The following is an 18,586-nucleotide window of genomic DNA, read 5'->3' on the forward strand; positions in this document are numbered from 1 at the left end:
TGGAACCACCGAGTTTCTTCATACTCTTTGGTTCTTTCGGTAAAGTCGCGTAGGTAGAAAAATATCTCCATGTTGCCACCTTTGTCATCATCAAAAGTGACTCTGTGAATAAAATAACTAAAGTTTAAGTGTGAATGTCATTTCACATCATTTTTACTTAATCTTTTTTTTTATTCTGGATTACTGCGATGTCTTCCGGACGAGTCGCCCTTGCAAAAGAGCAACTTAGCTCAAAGGGCTTGATGGGAAATGAGCTTCTTTCTGCTAGAAATGTCCACATGATAATAAGCCACTTCGTTGAGCTACAATTTCTGGCCAGGTTATTTCTGAAAAAGAGCAATATAGCTCAGTGGGCCTCACATGGTAAAAATATAAATTTAGTTTTTGAGTTACCTTCTGATTGTTCAGGCCGAGTTAGCGGTGCCCCCTAGAGACGAGAACCCGCCAGCCCCGCTGTGCGTGAGCGACACGCGGGGAAGACAGCGCTCCCCCTGCCGACGGAAAGAGGCAAAAGCCTGCAACAAAAGCCTACAACACCTGGTATTCCCAGGCGGTCTCCCATCCAAGTACTAACCAGGCTCGACCCTGCTTAGCTTCCGAGATCGGACGAGATCGGGCGTATTCAGGGTGATATGGTCGTAGGCGAATGCTTAGTGAAGATTTAGTAAATTCATCTTTAGTTGTGGTAGAATACCCGGATTCCTAAATCCGGCACTAGGACCTCATCATTGGTATTGGGGTTCCGATTCTTCTCATTACTGATCATTGTTTTAATCAAATGAAATAGGAAACAATGGGAGCTGTAAAATTTAGTAATAGAGGTTTCTTCAATTTTTTTTTATCTCTGGTGAACTGGTTTATTTCTTGGGAGGGGGTGAGGGTTCATAATGGCGGTCGGAGACCCACGGTTGGAATCCGGGTTTCAATCCCCCAGAAATTAAAAGTGTTCTCCAGTGCAAGTGGGTTGATGGTCCCAGCTTTCTCTCCCAAAGAATGCACAAAACGAGCCATCATAAAAAAAATCGTCATTATCATCATCATCAGCCATGGTCAATCCACTGCTGGATGAAGCCCCCCTAAACATCACCATTTCAGGTGATCCTGCCATCACACAATCTACCCTGAACCTGCGTCATTCTCTCTCTTCATGATAGAGTGAAATCTGTGCAGAACGTTACTATTTCTATTTTACCAAGTAAGGCCCACTGAGCTATGTAGCGCGTCTTCAGAAACGTCCTGGCCACAAACGACCGCTCAACAAAGTGGTTGTGGAAGTTTCTAGCAGCCAAATACCCAAAAACAAGTTAAACACACACTTTTAATATTTTAGTCGTGGCTTAATTCTAATTATTTCCAAGTCTAGGAATTAAATATTTTTTGTTTGCCCCCTTTTTGCCGTACAGTGTCAGTGTCAATTTGGATCAACGCATTTAAGGTAGCTGCCGCAAAGTGTTTGGAACCACCCAGTTTCTGCATACTCTTTGGTTCTTTCGGTAAAGTTGCGTAGGTAGAAAAATATCTCCATGTTGCCACCTTTGTCATCATCAAAAGTGACTCTGTGAATAAAATAACTAAAGTTTAAGTGTGAATGTCATTTTACATCATTTTTACTTAATCTTTTTTTTTATTCTGGATTACTGCGATGTCTTCCGGACGAGTCGCCCTTGCAAAAGAGCAACTTAGCTCAAAGGGCCTGATGGGAAAAGAGCTTCTTTCTGCTAGAAATGTCCACGTGATAATAAGCCACTTCGTTGAGCTACAATTTCTGGCCAGGTTATTTCTGAAAAAGAGCGATATAGCTCAGTGGGCCTCACATGGTAAAAATATAAATTTAGTTTTTGAGTTACGTTCTGATTGTTCAGGCCGAGTTAGCGGTGCCCCCTAGAGACGAGAACCCGCCAGCCCCGCTGTGCATGAGCGACACGCGGGGAAGACAGCGCTCCCCCTGCCGACGGAAAGAGGCAAAAGCCGGCAACAAAAGCCTACAACACCTGGTATTCCCAGGCGGTCTCCCATCCAAGTACCAGGCTCGACCCTGCTTAGCTTCCGAGATCGGACGAGATCGGGCGTATTCAGGGTGATATGGTCGTAGGCGAAAGCTTAGGGAAGATTTAGTAGATTCATCTTTAGTTGTGGTAGAATACCCAGATTCCTAAATCCGGCACTAGGACCTCATCATTGGTATTGGGGTTCCGATTCTTCTCATTACTGATCATTGTTTTAAGCAAATGAAATAGGAAACAATGGGACCTGTAAAATTTGGTAATAGAGGTTTCTTGAATTCTTTTTTTTTATCTCTGGTGAACTGCTTTATTTTTTGGGAGGGGGTGAGGGTTCATAATGGCGGTCGGAGACCCACGGTTGGAATGCGGGTTTCAATCCCCCAGAAATTAAAAGTGTTCTCCAGTGCAAGTGGGTTGATGGTCCCAGCTTTCTCTCCCAAAGAATGCACAAAACGAGCCATCATAAAAAAAAATCGTCATTATCATCATCAGCCATGATCAATTCACTGCTGGATGAAGCCTCCCTAAACATCACCATTTCAGGTGCCATCACACAATCTACCCTGAACCTGAGTCATTCTCTCTCTTCAAGATAGAGTGAAATCTCTGCAGAACGTTACTATTTCTATTTTACCAAGTAAGGCCCACTGAGCTATGTAGCGCATCTTCAGAAACGTCCTGGCCACAAACGACAGCTCAACAAAGTGGTTGTGGAAGTTTCTAGCAGCCAAATACCCAAAAACAAGTTAAACACACACTTTTAATATTTTAGTCGTGGCTTAATTATTTCCAAGTCTAGGAATTAAATATTTTTTGTTTGCCCCCTTTTTGCCGTACAGTGTCAGTGTCAATTTGGATCAACGCATTTAAGGTAGCTGCCGCAAAGTGTTTGGAACCACCGAGTTTCTTCATACTCTTTGGTTCCTTCGGTAAAGTCGCGTAGGTAGAAAAGTATCTCCATGTTGCCACCTTTGTCATCATCAAAAGTGACTCTGTGAATAAAATAACTAAAGTTTAAGTGTGAATGTCATTTTACATCATTTTTACTTAATCTTTTTTTTTATTCTGGATTACTGCGATGTCTTCCGGACGAGTCGCCCTTGCAAAAGAGCAACTTAGCTCAAAGGGCTTGATGGGAAATGAGCTTCTTTCTGCTAGAAATGTCCACATGATAATAAGCCACTTCGTTGAGCTACAATTTCTGACCAGGTTATTTCTGAAAAAGAGCAATATAGCTCAGTGGACCTCACATGGTAAAAATATAAATTTAGTTTTTGAGTTACCTTCTGATTGTTCAGGCCGAGTTAGCGGTGCCCCCTAGAGACGAGAACCCGTCAGCCCCGCTGTGCGTGAGCGACACGCGGGGAAGACAGCGCTCCCCCTGCCGACGGAAAGAGGCAAAATGCCGGCAACAAAAGCCTACAACACCTGGTATTCCCAGGGGGTCTCCCATCCAAGTACTAACCAGGCTCGACCCTGCTTAGCGTCCGAGATCGGACGAGATCGGACGTATTCAGGGTGATATGGTCGTAGGCGAAAGCTTAGTGAAGATTTAGTACATTCATCTTTCGTTGTGGTAGAATACCCAGATTCCTAAATCCGGCACTAGGACCTCATCATTGGTATTGGGGTTCCGATTCTTCTCATTACTGATCATTGTTTTAATCAAATGAAATAGGAAACAATGGGAGCTGTAAAATTTAGTAATAGAGGTTTCTTCAATTTTTTTTTATCTCTGGTGAACTGGTTTATTTCTTGGGAGGGGGTGAGGGTTCATAATGGCGGTCGGAGACCCACGGTTGGAATCCGGGTTTCAATCCCCCAGAAATTAAAAGTGTTCTCCAGTGCAAGTGGGTTGATGGTCCCAGCTTTCTCTCCCAAAGAATGCACAAAACGAGCCATCATAAAAAAAATCGTCATTATCATCATCATCAGCCATGGTCAATCCACTGCTGGATGAAGCCCCCCTAAACATCACCATTTCAGGTGATCCTGCCATCACACAATCTACCCTGAACCTGCGTCATTCTCTCTCTTCATGATAGAGTGAAATCTGTGCAGAACGTTACTATTTCTATTTTACCAAGTAAGGCCCACTGAGCTATGTAGCGCGTCTTCAGAAACGTCCTGGCCACAAACGACCGCTCAACAAAGTGGTTGTGGAAGTTTCTAGCAGCCAAATACCCAAAAACAAGTTAAACACACACTTTTAATATTTTAGTCGTGGCTTAATTCTAATTATTTCCAAGTCTAGGAATTAAATATTTTTTGTTTGCCCCCTTTTTGCCGTACAGTGTCAGTGTCAATTTGGATCAACGCATTTAAGGTAGCTGCCGCAAAGTGTTTGGAACCACCCAGTTTCTGCATACTCTTTGGTTCTTTCGGTAAAGTTGCGTAGGTAGAAAAATATCTCCATGTTGCCACCTTTGTCATCATCAAAAGTGACTCTGTGAATAAAATAACTAAAGTTTAAGTGTGAATGTCATTTTACATCATTTTTACTTAATCTTTTTTTTTATTCTGGATTACTGCGATGTCTTCCGGACGAGTCGCCCTTGCAAAAGAGCAACTTAGCTCAAAGGGCCTGATGGGAAAAGAGCTTCTTTCTGCTAGAAATGTCCACGTGATAATAAGCCACTTCGTTGAGCTACAATTTCTGGCCAGGTTATTTCTGAAAAAGAGCGATATAGCTCAGTGGGCCTCACATGGTAAAAATATAAATTTAGTTTTTGAGTTACGTTCTGATTGTTCAGGCCGAGTTAGCGGTGCCCCCTAGAGACGAGAACCCGCCAGCCCCGCTGTGCATGAGCGACACGCGGGGAAGACAGCGCTCCCCCTGCCGACGGAAAGAGGCAAAAGCCGGCAACAAAAGCCTACAACACCTGGTATTCCCAGGCGGTCTCCCATCCAAGTACCAGGCTCGACCCTGCTTAGCTTCCGAGATCGGACGAGATCGGGCGTATTCAGGGTGATATGGTCGTAGGCGAAAGCTTAGGGAAGATTTAGTAGATTCATCTTTAGTTGTGGTAGAATACCCAGATTCCTAAATCCGGCACTAGGACCTCATCATTGGTATTGGGGTTCCGATTCTTCTCATTACTGATCATTGTTTTAAGCAAATGAAATAGGAAACAATGGGACCTGTAAAATTTGGTAATAGAGGTTTCTTGAATTCTTTTTTTTTTATCTCTGGTGAACTGCTTTATTTTTTGGGAGGGGGTGAGGGTTCATAATGGCGGTCGGAGACCCACGGTTGGAATGCGGGTTTCAATCCCCCAGAAATTAAAAGTGTTCTCCAGTGCAAGTGGGTTGATGGTCCCAGCTTTCTCTCCCAAAGAATGCACAAAACGAGCCATCATAAAAAAAAATCGTCATTATCATCATCAGCCATGATCAATTCACTGCTGGATGAAGCCTCCCTAAACATCACCATTTCAGGTGCCATCACACAATCTACCCTGAACCTGAGTCATTCTCTCTCTTCAAGATAGAGTGAAATCTCTGCAGAACGTTACTATTTCTATTTTACCAAGTAAGGCCCACTGAGCTATGTAGCGCATCTTCAGAAACGTCCTGGCCACAAACGACAGCTCAACAAAGTGGTTGTGGAAGTTTCTAGCAGCCAAATACCCAAAAACAAGTTAAACACACACTTTTAATATTTTAGTCGTGGCTTAATTATTTCCAAGTCTAGGAATTAAATATTTTTTGTTTGCCCCCTTTTTGCCGTACAGTGTCAGTGTCAATTTGGATCAACGCATTTAAGGTAGCTGCCGCAAAGTGTTTGGAACCACCGAGTTTCTTCATACTCTTTGGTTCCTTCGGTAAAGTCGCGTAGGTAGAAAAGTATCTCCATGTTGCCACCTTTGTCATCATCAAAAGTGACTCTGTGAATAAAATAACTAAAGTTTAAGTGTGAATGTCATTTTACATCATTTTTACTTAATCTTTTTTTTTATTCTGGATTACTGCGATGTCTTCCGGACGAGTCGCCCTTGCAAAAGAGCAACTTAGCTCAAAGGGCTTGATGGGAAATGAGCTTCTTTCTGCTAGAAATGTCCACATGATAATAAGCCACTTCGTTGAGCTACAATTTCTGACCAGGTTATTTCTGAAAAAGAGCAATATAGCTCAGTGGACCTCACATGGTAAAAATATAAATTTAGTTTTTGAGTTACCTTCTGATTGTTCAGGCCGAGTTAGCGGTGCCCCCTAGAGACGAGAACCCGTCAGCCCCGCTGTGCGTGAGCGACACGCGGGGAAGACAGCGCTCCCCCTGCCGACGGAAAGAGGCAAAATGCCGGCAACAAAAGCCTACAACACCTGGTATTCCCAGGGGGTCTCCCATCCAAGTACTAACCAGGCTCGACCCTGCTTAGCGTCCGAGATCGGACGAGATCGGACGTATTCAGGGTGATATGGTCGTAGGCGAAAGCTTAGTGAAGATTTAGTACATTCATCTTTCGTTGTGGTAGAATACCCAGATTCCTAAATCCGGCACTAGGACCTCATCATTGGTATTGGGGTTCCGATTCTTCTCATTACTGATCATTGTTTTAATCAAATGAAATAGGAAACAATGGGACCTGTAAAATGTAGTAATAGAGGTTTCTTGAAATTGTTTTTTTTATCTCTGGTGAACTGGTTTATTTCTTGGGAGGGGGTAAGGGTTCATAATGGCGGTCGGAGACCCACGGTTGGAATCCGGGTTTCAATCCCCCAGAAATGTAAAGTGTTCTCCAGTGCAAGTGGGTTGATGGTCGCAGCTTTCTCTCCCAAAGAATGCACAAAACGAGCCATCGTAAAAAAAAATCGTCATTATCATCATCAGCCATGGTCAATCCACTGCTGGATGATGCCTCCCTAAACATCACCATTTCAGGTGCCATCACACAATCTACCCTGATCCTGAGTCATTCTCTCTCTTCAAGATAGAGTGAAATCTGCGCAGAACGTTACTATTTCTATTATAGCATGTAAGGCCCACTGAGCTATGTAGCGCGTCTTCAGAAACGTCCTGGCCACAAACGACAGCTCAACAAAGTGGTTGTGGAAGTTTCTAGCAGCCAAATACCCAAAAACAAGTTAAACACACACTTTTAATATTTTAGTCGTGGCTTAATTCTAATTATTTCCAAGTCTAGGAATTAAATATTTTTTGTTTGCCCCCTTTTTGCCGTACAGTGTCAGTGTCAATTTGGATCAACGCATTTAAGGTAGCTGCCGCAAAGTGTTTGGAACCACCGAGTTTCTTCATACTCTTTGGTTCCTTCGGTAAAGTCGCGTAGGTAGAAAAGTATCTCCATGTTGCCACCTTTGTCATCATCAAAAGTTACTCTGTGAATAAAATAACTAAAGTTTAAGTGTGAATGTCATTTTACATCATTTTTACTTAATCTTTTTTTTTATTCTGGATTACTGCGATGTCTTCCGGACGAGTCGCCCTTGCAAAAGAGCAACTTAGCTCAAAGGGCTTGATGGGAAATGAGCTTCTTTCTGCTAGAAATGTCCACATGATAATAAGCCACTTCGTTGAGCTACAATTTCTGACCAGGTTATTTCTGAAAAAGAGCAATATAGCTCAGTGGACCTCACATGGTAAAAATATAAATTTAGTTTTTGAGTTACCTTCTGATTGTTCAGGCCGAGTTAGCGGTGCCCCCTAGAGACGAGAACCCGTCAGCCCCGCCGTGCGTGAGCGACACGCGGGGAAGACAGCGCTCGCCCTGCCGACGGAAAGAGGCAAAATGCCGGCAACAAAAGCCTACAACACCTGGTATTCCCAGGGGGTCTCCCATCCAAGTACTAACCAGGCTCGACCCTGCTTAGCGTCCGAGATCGGACGAGATCGGGCGTATTCAGGGTGATATGGTCGTAGGCGAAAGCTTAGTGAAGATTTAGTACATTCATCTTTCGTTGTGGTAGAATACCCAGATTCCTAAATCCGGCACTAGGACCTCATCATTGGTATTGGGGTTCCGATTCTTCTCATTACTGATCATTGTTTTAATCAAATGAAATAGGAAACAATGGGACCTGTAAAATGTAGTAATAGAGGTTTCTTGAAATTGTTTTTTTTATCTCTGGTGAACTGGTTTATTTCTTGGGAGGGGGTAAGGGTTCATAATGGCGGTCGGAGACCCACGGTTGGAATCCGGGTTTCAATCCCCCAGAAATGTAAAGTGTTCTCCAGTGCAAGTGGGTTGATGGTCGCAGCTTTCTCTCCCAAAGAATGCACAAAACGAGCCATCGTAAAAAAAAATCGTCATTATCATCATCAGCCATGGTCAATCCACTGCTGGATGATGCCTCCCTAAACATCACCATTTCAGGTGCCATCACACAATCTACCCTGATCCTGAGTCATTCTCTCTCTTCAAGATAGAGTGAAATCTGCGCAGAACGTTACTATTTCTATTATAGCATGTAAGGCCCACTGAGCTATGTAGCGCGTCTTCAGAAACGTCCTGGCCACAAACGACAGCTCAACAATGTGGTTGTGGAAGTTTCTAGCAGCCAAATACCCAAAAACAAGTTAAACACACACTTTTAATATTTTAGTCGTGGCTTAATTCTAATTATTTCCAAGTCTAGGAATTAAATATTTTTTGTTTGCCCCCTTTTTGCCGTACAGTGTCAGTGTCAATTTGGATCAACGCATTTAAGGTAGCTGCTGCAAAGTGTTTGGAACCACCGAGTTTCTTCATACTCTTTGGTTCTTTCGGTAAAGTCGCGTAGGTAGAAAAATATCTCTATGTTGCCACCTTTGCCATCATCAAAAGTGACTCTGTGAATAAAATAACTAAAGTTTAAGTGTGAATGTCATTTTACATCATTTTTACTTAATCTTTTTTTTTATTCTGGATTACTGCGATGTCTTCCGGACGAGTCGCCCTTGCAAAAGAGCAACTTGGCTCAAAGGGCTTGATGGGAAATGAGCTTCTTTCTGCTAGAAATGTCCACGTGATAATAAGCCACTTCGTTGAGCTACAATTTCTGGCCAGGCTATTTCTGAAAAAGAGCAATATAGCTCAGTGGGCCTCTTATGGTAAAAATATATGAATTTAGTTTTTGAGTTACCTTCTGATTGTTCAGGCCGAGTTAGCGGTGCCCCCTAGAGACGAGAACCCGCCAGCCCCGCTGTGCGTGAGCGACACGCGGGGAAGACAGCGCTCCCCCTGCCGACGGAAAGAGGCAAAAGCCGGCAACAAAAGCCTACAACACCTGGTATTCCCAGGCGGTCTCCCATCCAAGTACTAACCAGGCTCGACCCTGCTTAGCTTCCGAGATCGGACGAGATCGGGCGTATTCAGGGTGATATGGTCGTAGGCGAAAGCTTAGTGAAGATTTAGTAGATTAATCTTTAGTTGTTGTAGAATACCCAGATTCCTAAATCCGGCACTAGGACCTCATCATTGGTATTGGGGTTCCGATTCTTCTCATTACTGATCATTGTTTTAAGCAAATGAAATAGGAACCAATGGGAGCTGTAAAATTTAGTAATAGAGGATTCTTGAATTCTTTTTTTTTATCTCTGGTGAACTGCTTTATTTCTTGGGAGGGGGTGAGGGTTCATAATGGCGGTCAGAGACCCACGGTTGGAATCCGGGTTTCAATCCCCCAGAAATTAAAAGTGTTCTCCAGTGCAAGTGGGTTGATGGTCCCAGCTTTCTCTCCCAAAGAATGCACAAAACAAGCCATCGTAAAAAAAATCGTCATTATCATCATCAGCCATGGTCAATCCACTGCTGGATGAAGCCTCCCTAAACATCACCATTTCAGGTGCCATCACACAATCTACCCTGAACCTGAGTCATTCTCTCTCTTCAAGATAGAGTGAAATCTGCGCAGAACGTTACTATTTCTATTTTACCAAGTAAGGCCCACTGAGCTATGTAGCGCGTCTTCAGAAACGTCCTGGCCACAAACGACAGCTCAACAAAGTGGTTGTGGAAGTTTCTAGCAGCCAAATACCCAAAAACAAGTTAAACACACACTTTTAATATTTTAGTCGTGGCTTAATTCTAATTATTTCCAAGTCTAGGAATTAAATATTTTTTGTTTGCCCCCTTTTTGCCGTACAGTGTCAGTGGCAATTTGGATCAACGCATTTAAGGTAGCTGCCGCAAAGTGTTTGGTACCACCGAGTTTCTTCATACTCTTTGGTTCTTTCGGTAAAGTCGCGTAGGTAGAAAAATATCTCCATGTTGCCACCTTTGTCATCATCAAAAGTGACTCTGTGAATAAAATAACTAAAGTTTAAGTGTGAATGTCATTTCACATCATTTTTACTTAATCTTTTTTTTTTATTCTGGATTACCGCGATGTCTTCCGGACGAGTCGCCCTTGCAAAAGAGCAACTTAGCTCAAAGTGCTTGATGGGAAATGAGCTTCTTTCTGCTAGAAATGTCCACGTGATAATAAGCCACTTCGTTGAGCTACAATTTCTGGCCAGGCTATTTCTGAAAAAGAGCAATATAGCTCAGTGGGCCTCTTATGGTAAAAATATATGAATTTAGTTTTTGAGTTACCTTCTGATTGTTCAGGCCGAGTTAGCGGTGCCCCCTAGAGACGAGAACCCGCCAGCCCCGCTGTGCGTGAGCGACACGCGGGGAAGACAGCGCTCCCCCTGCCGACGGAAAGAGGCAAAAGCCGGCAACAAAAGCCTACAACACCTGGTATTCCCAGGCGGTCTCCCATCCAAGTACTAACCAGGCTCGACCCTGCTTAGCTTCCGAGATCGGACGAGATCGGGCGTATTCAGGGTGATATGGTCGTAGGCGAAAGCTTAGTGAAGATTTAGTAGATTAATCTTTAGTTGTTGTAGAATACCCAGATTCCTAAATCCGGCACTAGGACCTCATCATTGGTATTGGGGTTCCGATTCTTCTCATTACTGATCATTGTTTTAAGCAAATGAAATAGGAACCAATGGGAGCTGTAAAATTTAGTAATAGAGGATTCTTGAATTCTTTTTTTTTATCTCTGGTGAACTGCTTTATTTCTTGGGAGGGGGTGAGGGTTCATAATGGCGGTCAGAGACCCACGGTTGGAATCCGGGTTTCAATCCCCCAGAAATTAAAAGTGTTCTCCAGTGCAAGTGGGTTGATGGTCCCAGCTTTCTCTCCCAAAGAATGCACAAAACAAGCCATCGTAAAAAAAATCGTCATTATCATCATCAGCCATGGTCAATCCACTGCTGGATGAAGCCTCCCTAAACATCACCATTTCAGGTGCCATCACACAATCTACCCTGAACCTGAGTCATTCTCTCTCTTCAAGATAGAGTGAAATCTGCGCAGAACGTTACTATTTCTATTTTACCAAGTAAGGCCCACTGAGCTATGTAGCGCGTCTTCAGAAACGTCCTGGCCACAAACGACAGCTCAACAAAGTGGTTGTGGAAGTTTCTAGCAGCCAAATACCCAAAAACAAGTTAAACACACACTTTTAATATTTTAGTCGTGGCTTAATTCTAATTATTTCCAAGTCTAGGAATTAAATATTTTTTGTTTGCCCCCTTTTTGCCGTACAGTGTCAGTGGCAATTTGGATCAACGCATTTAAGGTAGCTGCCGCAAAGTGTTTGGTACCACCGAGTTTCTTCATACTCTTTGGTTCTTTCGGTAAAGTCGCGTAGGTAGAAAAATATCTCCATGTTGCCACCTTTGTCATCATCAAAAGTGACTCTGTGAATAAAATAACTAAAGTTTAAGTGTGAATGTCATTTCACATCATTTTTACTTAATCTTTTTTTTTTATTCTGGATTACCGCGATGTCTTCCGGACGAGTCGCCCTTGCAAAAGAGCAACTTAGCTCAAAGTGCTTGATGGGAAATGAGCTTCTTTCTGCTAGAAATGTCCACATGATAATAAGCCACTTCGTTGAGCTACAATTTCTGGCCAGGTTATTTCTGAAAAAGAGCAATATAGCTCAGTGGGCCTCACCTGGTAAAAATATAAATGTAGTTTTTGAGTTACCTTCTGATTGTTCAGGCCGAGGTAGCGGTGCCCCCTAGAGACGAGAACCCGCCAGCCCCGCTGTGCGTGAGCGACACGCGGGGAAGACAGCGCTCCCCCTGCCGACGGAAAGAGGCAAAAGCCGGCAACAAAAGCCTACAACACCTGGTATTCCCAGGCGGTCTCCCATCCAAGTACTAACCAGGCTCGACCCTGCTTAGCTTCCGAGATCGGACGAGATCGGGCGTATTCAGGGTGATATGGTCGTAGGCGAAAGCTTAGTGACGATTTAGTAGATTCATCTTTAGTTGTGGTAGAATACCCAGATTCCTTAATCCGGCACTAGGACCTCATCATTGGTATTGGGGTTCTGATTCTTCTCATTACTGATCATTGTTTTAAGCAAATGAAATAGGAAACAATGGGAGATGTAAAATTTAGTAATAGAGGTTTCTTCAATTTTTTTTTTTAATCTCTGGTGAACTGGTTTATTTCTTGGGAGGGGGTGAGGGTTCATAATGGCGGTCGGAGACCCACGGTTGGAATCCGGGCTTCAATCCACCAGAAATTAAAAGTGTTCTCCAGTGCAAGTGGGTTGATGGTCCCAGCTTTCTCTCCCAAAGAATGCACAAAACAAGCCATCGTAAAAAAAATCGTCATTATCATCATCAGCCATGGTCAATCCACTGCTGGATGAAGCCCCCCTAAACATCACCATTTCAGGTGATCCTGCCATCACACAATCTACCCTGAACCTGAGTCATTCTCTCTCTTCAAGATAGAGTGAAATCTGCGCAGTACATTACTATTTCTATTTTACCAAGTAAGGCCGACTGAGCTATGTAGCGCGTCTTCAGAAACGTCCTGGCCACAAACGACCGCTCAACAAAGTGGTTGTGGAAGTTTCTAGCAGCCAAATACCCAAAAACAAGTTAAACACACACTTTTAATATTTTAGTCGTGGCTTAGTTCTAATTATTTCCAAGTCTAGGAATTAAATATTTTTTGTTTGCCCCCTTTTTGCCGTACAGTGTCAGTGTCAATTTGGATCAACGCATTTAAGGTAGCTGCCGCAAAGTGTTTGGAACCACCGAGTTTCTTCATACTCTTTGGTTCCTTCGGTAAAGTCGCGTAGGTAGAAAAATATCTCCATGTTGCCACCTTTGTCATCATCAAAAGTGACTCTGTGAATAAAATAACTAAAGTTTAAGTGTGAATGTCATTTCACATCATTTTTACGTAATCTTTTTTTTTTATTCTGGATTACTGCGATGTCTTCCGGACGAGTCGCCCTTGCAAAAGAGCAACTTGGCTCAAAGGGCTTGATGGGAAATGAGCTTCTTTCTGCTAGAAATGTCCACATGATAATAAGCCACTTCGTTGAGCTACAATTTCTGGCCAGGTTATTTCTGAAAAAGAGCAATATAGCTCAATGGGCCTCACATAGTAAAAATATCAATTTAGTTTTTGAGTTACCTTCTGATTGTTCAGGCCGAGTTAGCGGTGCCCCCTAGAGACGAGAACCCGCCAGCCCCGCTGTGCGTGAGCGACACGCGGGGAAGACAGCGCTCCCCCTGCCGACGGAAAGAGGCAAAAGCCGGCAACAAAAGCCTACAACACCTGGTATTCCCATGCGGTCTCCCATCCAAGTACTAACCAGGCTCGAACCTGCTTAGCTTCCGAGATCAGGCGTATTCAGGGTGATATGGTCGTAGGCGAATGCTTAGTGAAGATTTAGTAGATTCATCTTTAGTTGTTGTAGAATACCCAGATTCCTAAATCCGGCACTAGGACCTCATCATTGGTATTGGGGTTCCGATTCTTCTCATTACTGATCATTATTTTAATCAAATGAAATAGGAAACAATGGGACCTGTAAATTTAGTAATAGAGGTTTCTTGAATTTGTTTTTAATCTCTGGTGAACTGGTTTATTTCTTGGAGGGGGTGAGGGTTCATAATGGCGGTCGGAGACCCATGGTTGGAATCCGGGTTTCAATCCCCTAGAAATGTAAAGTGTTCTCCAGTGCAAGTGGGTTGATGGTCCCAGCTTTCACTCCCAAAGAATGCACAAAACAAGCCATCATAAAAAAAATCGTCAATATCATCATCAGCCATGGTCAATCCACTGCTGGATGAAGCCCCCGTAAACATCACATTTCAGGTGATCCTGCCATCACACAATCTACCCTGAACCTGAGTCATTCTCTCTCTTCAAGATAAAGTGAAATCTGTGCAGAACGTTACTATTTCTATTTTACCAAGTAAGGCCCACTGAGCTATGTAGCGCGTCTTCAGAAACGTCCTGGCCACAAACGACAGCTCAACAAAGTGGTTGTGGAAGTTTCTAGCAGCCAAATACCCCAAAACAAGTCAAACACACAATATTAATATTTTAGTCGTGGCTTAATTATTTCCAATTCTAGGAATTAAATATTTTTTGTTTGCCCCCTTTTTGCCGTACAGTGTCAGTGTCAATTTGGATCAACGCATTTAAGGTAGCTGCCGCAAAGCGTTTGGAACCACCGAGTTTCTTCATACTCTTTGGTTCTTTCGGTAAAGTCGCGTAGGTAGAAAAATATCTCCATGTTGCCACCTTTGTCATCATCAAAAGTGACTCTGTGAATAAAATAACTAAAGTTTAAGTGTGAATGTCATTTCACATCATTTTTACTTAATCTTTTTTTTTATTCTGGATTACTGCGATGTCTTCCGGACGAGTCGCCCTTGCAAAAGAGCAACTTAGCTCAAAGGGCTTGATGGGAAATGAGCTTCTTTCTGCTAGAAATGTCCACATGATAATAAGCCACTTCGTTGAGCTACAATTTCTGGCCAGGTTATTTCTGAAAAAGAGCAATATAGCTCAGTGGGCCTCACATGGTAAAAATATAAATTTAGTTTTTGAGTTACCTTCTGATTGTTCAGGCCGAGTTAGCGGTGCCCCCTAGAGACGAGAACCCGCCAGCCCCGCTGTGCGTGAGCGACACGCGGGGAAGACAGCGCTCCCCCTGCCGACGGAAAGAGGCAAAAGCCTGCAACAAAAGCCTACAACACCTGGTATTCCCAGGCGGTCTCCCATCCAAGTACTAACCAGGCTCGACCCTGCTTAGCTTCCGAGATCGGACGAGATCGGGCGTATTCAGGGTGATATGGTCGTAGGCAAATGCTTTGTGAAGATTTAGTAGATTCATCTTTAGTTGTGGTAGAATACCCGGATTCCTAAATCCGGCACTAGGACCTCATCATTGGTATTGGGGTTCCGATTCTTCTCATTACTGATCATTGTTTTAATCAAATGAAATAGGAAACAATGGGAGCTGTAAAATTTAGTAATAGAGGTTTCTTCAATTTTTTTTTATCTCTGGTGAACTGGTTTATTTCTTGGGAGGGGGTGAGGGTTCATAATGGCGGTCGGAGACCCACGGTTGGAATCCGGGTTTCAATCCCCCAGAAATTAAAAGTGTTCTCCAGTGCAAGTGGGTTGATGGTCCCAGCTTTCTCTCCCAAAGAATGCACAAAACGAGCCATCATAAAAAAAATCGTCATTATCATCATCATCAGCCATGGTCAATTCACTGCTGGATGAAGCCTCCCTAAACATCACCATTTCAGGTGCCATCACACAATCTACCCTGAACCTGAGTCATTCTCTCTCTTCAAGATAGAGTGAAATCTCTGCAGAACGTTACTATTTCTATTTTACCAAGTAAGGCCCACTGAGCTATGTAGCGCGTCTTCAGAAACGTCCTGGCCACAAACGACCGCTCAACAAAGTGGTTGTGGAAGTTTCTAGCAGCCAAATACCCAAAAACAAGTTAAACACACACTTTTAATATTTTAGTCGTGGCTTAATTCTAATTATTTCCAAGTCTAGGAATTAAATATTTTTTGTTTGCCCCCTTTTTGCCGTACAGTGTCAGTGTCAATTTGGATCAACGCATTTAAGGTAGCTGCCGGAAAGTGTTTGGAACCACCGAGTTTCTTCAAACTCTTTGGTTCCTTCGGTAAAGTCGCGTAGGTAGAAAAATATCTCCATGTTGCCACCTTTGTCATCATCAAAAGTGACTCTGTGAATAAAATAACTAAAGTTTAAGTGTGAATGTCATTTCACATCATTTTTACTTAATCTTTTTTTTTATTCTGGATTACTGCGATGTCTTCCGGACGAGTCGCCCTTGCAAAAGAGCAACTTGGCTCAAAGGGCTTGATGGGAAATGAGCTTCTTTCTGCTGGAAATGTCCACGTGATAATGAGCCACTTCGTTGAGCTACAATTTCTGGCCAGGTCGCTTCTGAAAAAGAGCAATGTAGCTCAGTGGACCTTACCTGGTAAAAAGTATCAATGTAGTTTTGCATTAATCTTTTGCTTTTTCAGTCGAGGTAGCGGTGCCCCCTAGAGACGAGAACCCACCAGCCCCGCTGTGCGTGAGCGACACGCGGGGAAGACAGCGCTCCCCCTGCCGACGGAAAGAGGCAAAAGCCGGCAACAAAAGCCTACAACACCTGGTATTCCCAGGCAGTCTCCCATCCAAGTATTAACCAGGCTCGACCATGCTTAGCTTCCGAGATCGGACGAGATCGGGCGTATTCAGGGTGATATGGTCGTAGGCGAATGCTTAGTGAAGATTTAGTACATTCATCTTTAGTTGTTGTAGAATACCTAGATTCCTAAATCCGGCACTAGGACCTCATCATTGGTATTGGGGTTCCGATTCTTCTCATTACTGATCATTGTTTTAAGCAAATGAAATAGGAACCAATGGGAGCTGTAAAATTTAGTAATAGAGGTTTCTTTAATTTTTTTAAATCTCTGGTGAACTGGTTTATTTCTTGGGAGGGGGTGAGGGTTCATAATGGCGGTCGGAGACCCACGGTTGGAATCCGGGTTTCAATCCCCCAGAAATTAAAAGTGTTCTCCAGTGCAAGTGGGTTGATGGTCCCAGCTTTCTCTCCCAAAGAATGCACAAAACGAGCCATCATAAAAAAAATCGTCATCATCATCATCAGCCATGGTCAATCCACTGCTGGATGAAGCCCCCCTAAACATCACCATTTCAGGTGCCATCACACAATCTACCCTGAACCTGAGTCATTCTCTCTCTTCAAGATAGAGTGAAATCTGCGCAGAACGTTACTATTTCTATTTTACCAAGTAAGGCCCACTGAGCTATGTAGCGCGTCTTCAGAAACGTCCTGGCCACAAACGACAGCTCAACAAAGTGGTTGTGGAAGTTTCTAGCAGCCAAATACCCAAAAACAAGTTAAACACACACTTTTAATATTTTAGTCGTGGCTTAATTCTAATTATTTCCAAGTCTAGGAATTAAATATTTTTTGTTTGCCCCCTTTTTGCCGTACAGTGTCAGTGTCAATTTGGATCAACGCATTTAAGGTAGCTGCCGCAAAGTGTTTGGAACCACCGAGTTTCTTCATACTCTTTGGTTCCTTCGTTAAAGTCGCGTAGGTAGAAAAATATCTCCATGTTGCCACCTTTGTCATCATCAAAAGTGACTCTGTGAATAAAATAACTAAAGTTTAAGTGTGAATGTCATTTCACATCATTTTTACTTAATCTTTTTTTTTATTCTGGATTACTGCGATGTCTTCTGGACGAGTCGCCCTTGCAAAAGAGAAACTTAGCTCAAAGGGCTTGATGGGAAATGAGCTTCTTTCTGCTAGAAATGTCCACGTGATAATAAGCCACTTCGTAGAGCTACAATTTCTGGCCAGGTTATTTCGGAAAAAGAGCAATATAGCTCAGTGGGCCTTACATGGTAAAAATATAAATTTAGTTTTTGAGTTACCTTCTGATTGTTCAGGCCGAGTTAGCGGTGCCCCCTAGAGACGAGAACCCGCCAGCCCGCTGTGCGTGAGCGACACGCGGGGAAGACAGCGCTCCCCCTGCCGACGGAAAGAGGCAAAAGCCGGCAACAAAAGCCTACAACACCTGGTATTCCCAGGCGGTCTCCCATCCAAGTACTAACCAGGCTCGACCCTGCTTAGCTTCCGAGATCGGACGAGATCGGGCGTATTCAGGGTGATATGGTCGTAGGCGAAAGCTCAGTGAAGATTTAGTAGATTCATCTTTAGTTGTGGTAGAATACCCAGATTCCTAAATCGGCACTAGGACCTCATCATTGGTATTGGGGTTCCGATTCTTCTCATTACTGATCATTGTTTTAAGCAAATGAAATAGGAAACAATGGGACCTTTAAAATTTAGTAATGGAGGTTTCTTGAATTTTTTTTTTATCTCTGGTGAACTGGTTTATTTCTTGGGAGGGGGTGAGGGTTCATAATGGCGGTCGGAGACCCACGGTTGGAATGCGGGTTTCAATCCCCCAGAAATTAAAAGTGTTCTCCAGTGCAAGTGGGTTGATGGTCCCAGCTTTCTCTCCCAAAGAATGCACAAAACGAGCCATCATAAAAAAAATCGTCATTATCATCATCAGCCATGGTCAATCCACTGCTGGATGAAGCCTCCCTAAACATCACCATTTCAGGTGCCATCACACAATCTACCCTGAACCTGAGTCATTCTCTCTCTTCAAGATAGAGTGAAATCTGCGCAGAACGTTACTATTTCTATTTTACCAAGTAAGGCCCACTGAGCTATGTAGCGCGTCT

At 43.3% G+C, this 18,586-nt stretch overlaps 12 non-coding genes and 1 pseudogene across 12 annotated transcripts; all 13 read right to left on the reverse strand.

The window, feature by feature from the left end:
• Nucleotides 1-525: 525 nt before the first annotated feature.
• Nucleotides 526-644, reverse strand: LOC142930851 (5S ribosomal RNA). The gene has a single exon (XR_012946824.1). It is a non-coding gene; the product is annotated as a 5S ribosomal RNA (ribosomal RNA).
• A 1,335-nt stretch (nt 645-1,979) lies between these two features.
• LOC142930842 (5S ribosomal RNA) lies at nt 1,980-2,094 on the reverse strand. Its single transcript, XR_012946815.1, has one exon. It is a non-coding gene; the product is annotated as a 5S ribosomal RNA (ribosomal RNA).
• A 1,325-nt stretch (nt 2,095-3,419) lies between these two features.
• Nucleotides 3,420-3,538, reverse strand: LOC116951753 (5S ribosomal RNA). Its single transcript, XR_004404322.2, has one exon. It is a non-coding gene; the product is annotated as a 5S ribosomal RNA (ribosomal RNA).
• Nucleotides 3,539-4,873: 1,335 nt separating this feature from the next.
• On the reverse strand, nt 4,874-4,988 carry LOC142930843 (5S ribosomal RNA). The gene has a single exon (XR_012946816.1). It is a non-coding gene; the product is annotated as a 5S ribosomal RNA (ribosomal RNA).
• A 1,326-nt stretch (nt 4,989-6,314) lies between these two features.
• LOC142930838 (5S ribosomal RNA) lies at nt 6,315-6,433 on the reverse strand. The gene has a single exon (XR_012946811.1). It is a non-coding gene; the product is annotated as a 5S ribosomal RNA (ribosomal RNA).
• Nucleotides 6,434-7,764: 1,331 nt separating this feature from the next.
• LOC142930832 (5S ribosomal RNA) lies at nt 7,765-7,883 on the reverse strand. The gene has a single exon (XR_012946805.1). It is a non-coding gene; the product is annotated as a 5S ribosomal RNA (ribosomal RNA).
• A 1,332-nt stretch (nt 7,884-9,215) lies between these two features.
• Nucleotides 9,216-9,334, reverse strand: LOC142930852 (5S ribosomal RNA). Its single transcript, XR_012946825.1, has one exon. It is a non-coding gene; the product is annotated as a 5S ribosomal RNA (ribosomal RNA).
• Nucleotides 9,335-10,666: 1,332 nt separating this feature from the next.
• Nucleotides 10,667-10,785, reverse strand: LOC142930853 (5S ribosomal RNA). The gene has a single exon (XR_012946826.1). It is a non-coding gene; the product is annotated as a 5S ribosomal RNA (ribosomal RNA).
• A 1,330-nt stretch (nt 10,786-12,115) lies between these two features.
• On the reverse strand, nt 12,116-12,234 carry LOC142930854 (5S ribosomal RNA). The gene has a single exon (XR_012946827.1). It is a non-coding gene; the product is annotated as a 5S ribosomal RNA (ribosomal RNA).
• Nucleotides 12,235-13,570: 1,336 nt separating this feature from the next.
• Nucleotides 13,571-13,679, reverse strand: LOC142930845 (5S ribosomal RNA; annotated as a pseudogene).
• A 1,324-nt stretch (nt 13,680-15,003) lies between these two features.
• On the reverse strand, nt 15,004-15,122 carry LOC142930855 (5S ribosomal RNA). The gene has a single exon (XR_012946828.1). It is a non-coding gene; the product is annotated as a 5S ribosomal RNA (ribosomal RNA).
• A 1,329-nt stretch (nt 15,123-16,451) lies between these two features.
• On the reverse strand, nt 16,452-16,570 carry LOC142930841 (5S ribosomal RNA). The gene has a single exon (XR_012946814.1). It is a non-coding gene; the product is annotated as a 5S ribosomal RNA (ribosomal RNA).
• Nucleotides 16,571-17,895: 1,325 nt separating this feature from the next.
• Nucleotides 17,896-18,014, reverse strand: LOC142930856 (5S ribosomal RNA). The gene has a single exon (XR_012946829.1). It is a non-coding gene; the product is annotated as a 5S ribosomal RNA (ribosomal RNA).
• Between the last annotated feature and the right edge of the window lie 572 nt (nt 18,015-18,586).

The sequence above is a fragment of the Petromyzon marinus genome, chromosome 43 (assembly GCF_048934315.1).
Source record: "Petromyzon marinus isolate PM22_M1 ecotype Great Lakes invasive population chromosome 43, UKy_Petmar_22M1.pri1.0, whole genome shotgun sequence".
Lineage (NCBI taxonomy): Eukaryota > Metazoa > Chordata > Hyperoartia > Petromyzontiformes > Petromyzontidae > Petromyzon > Petromyzon marinus.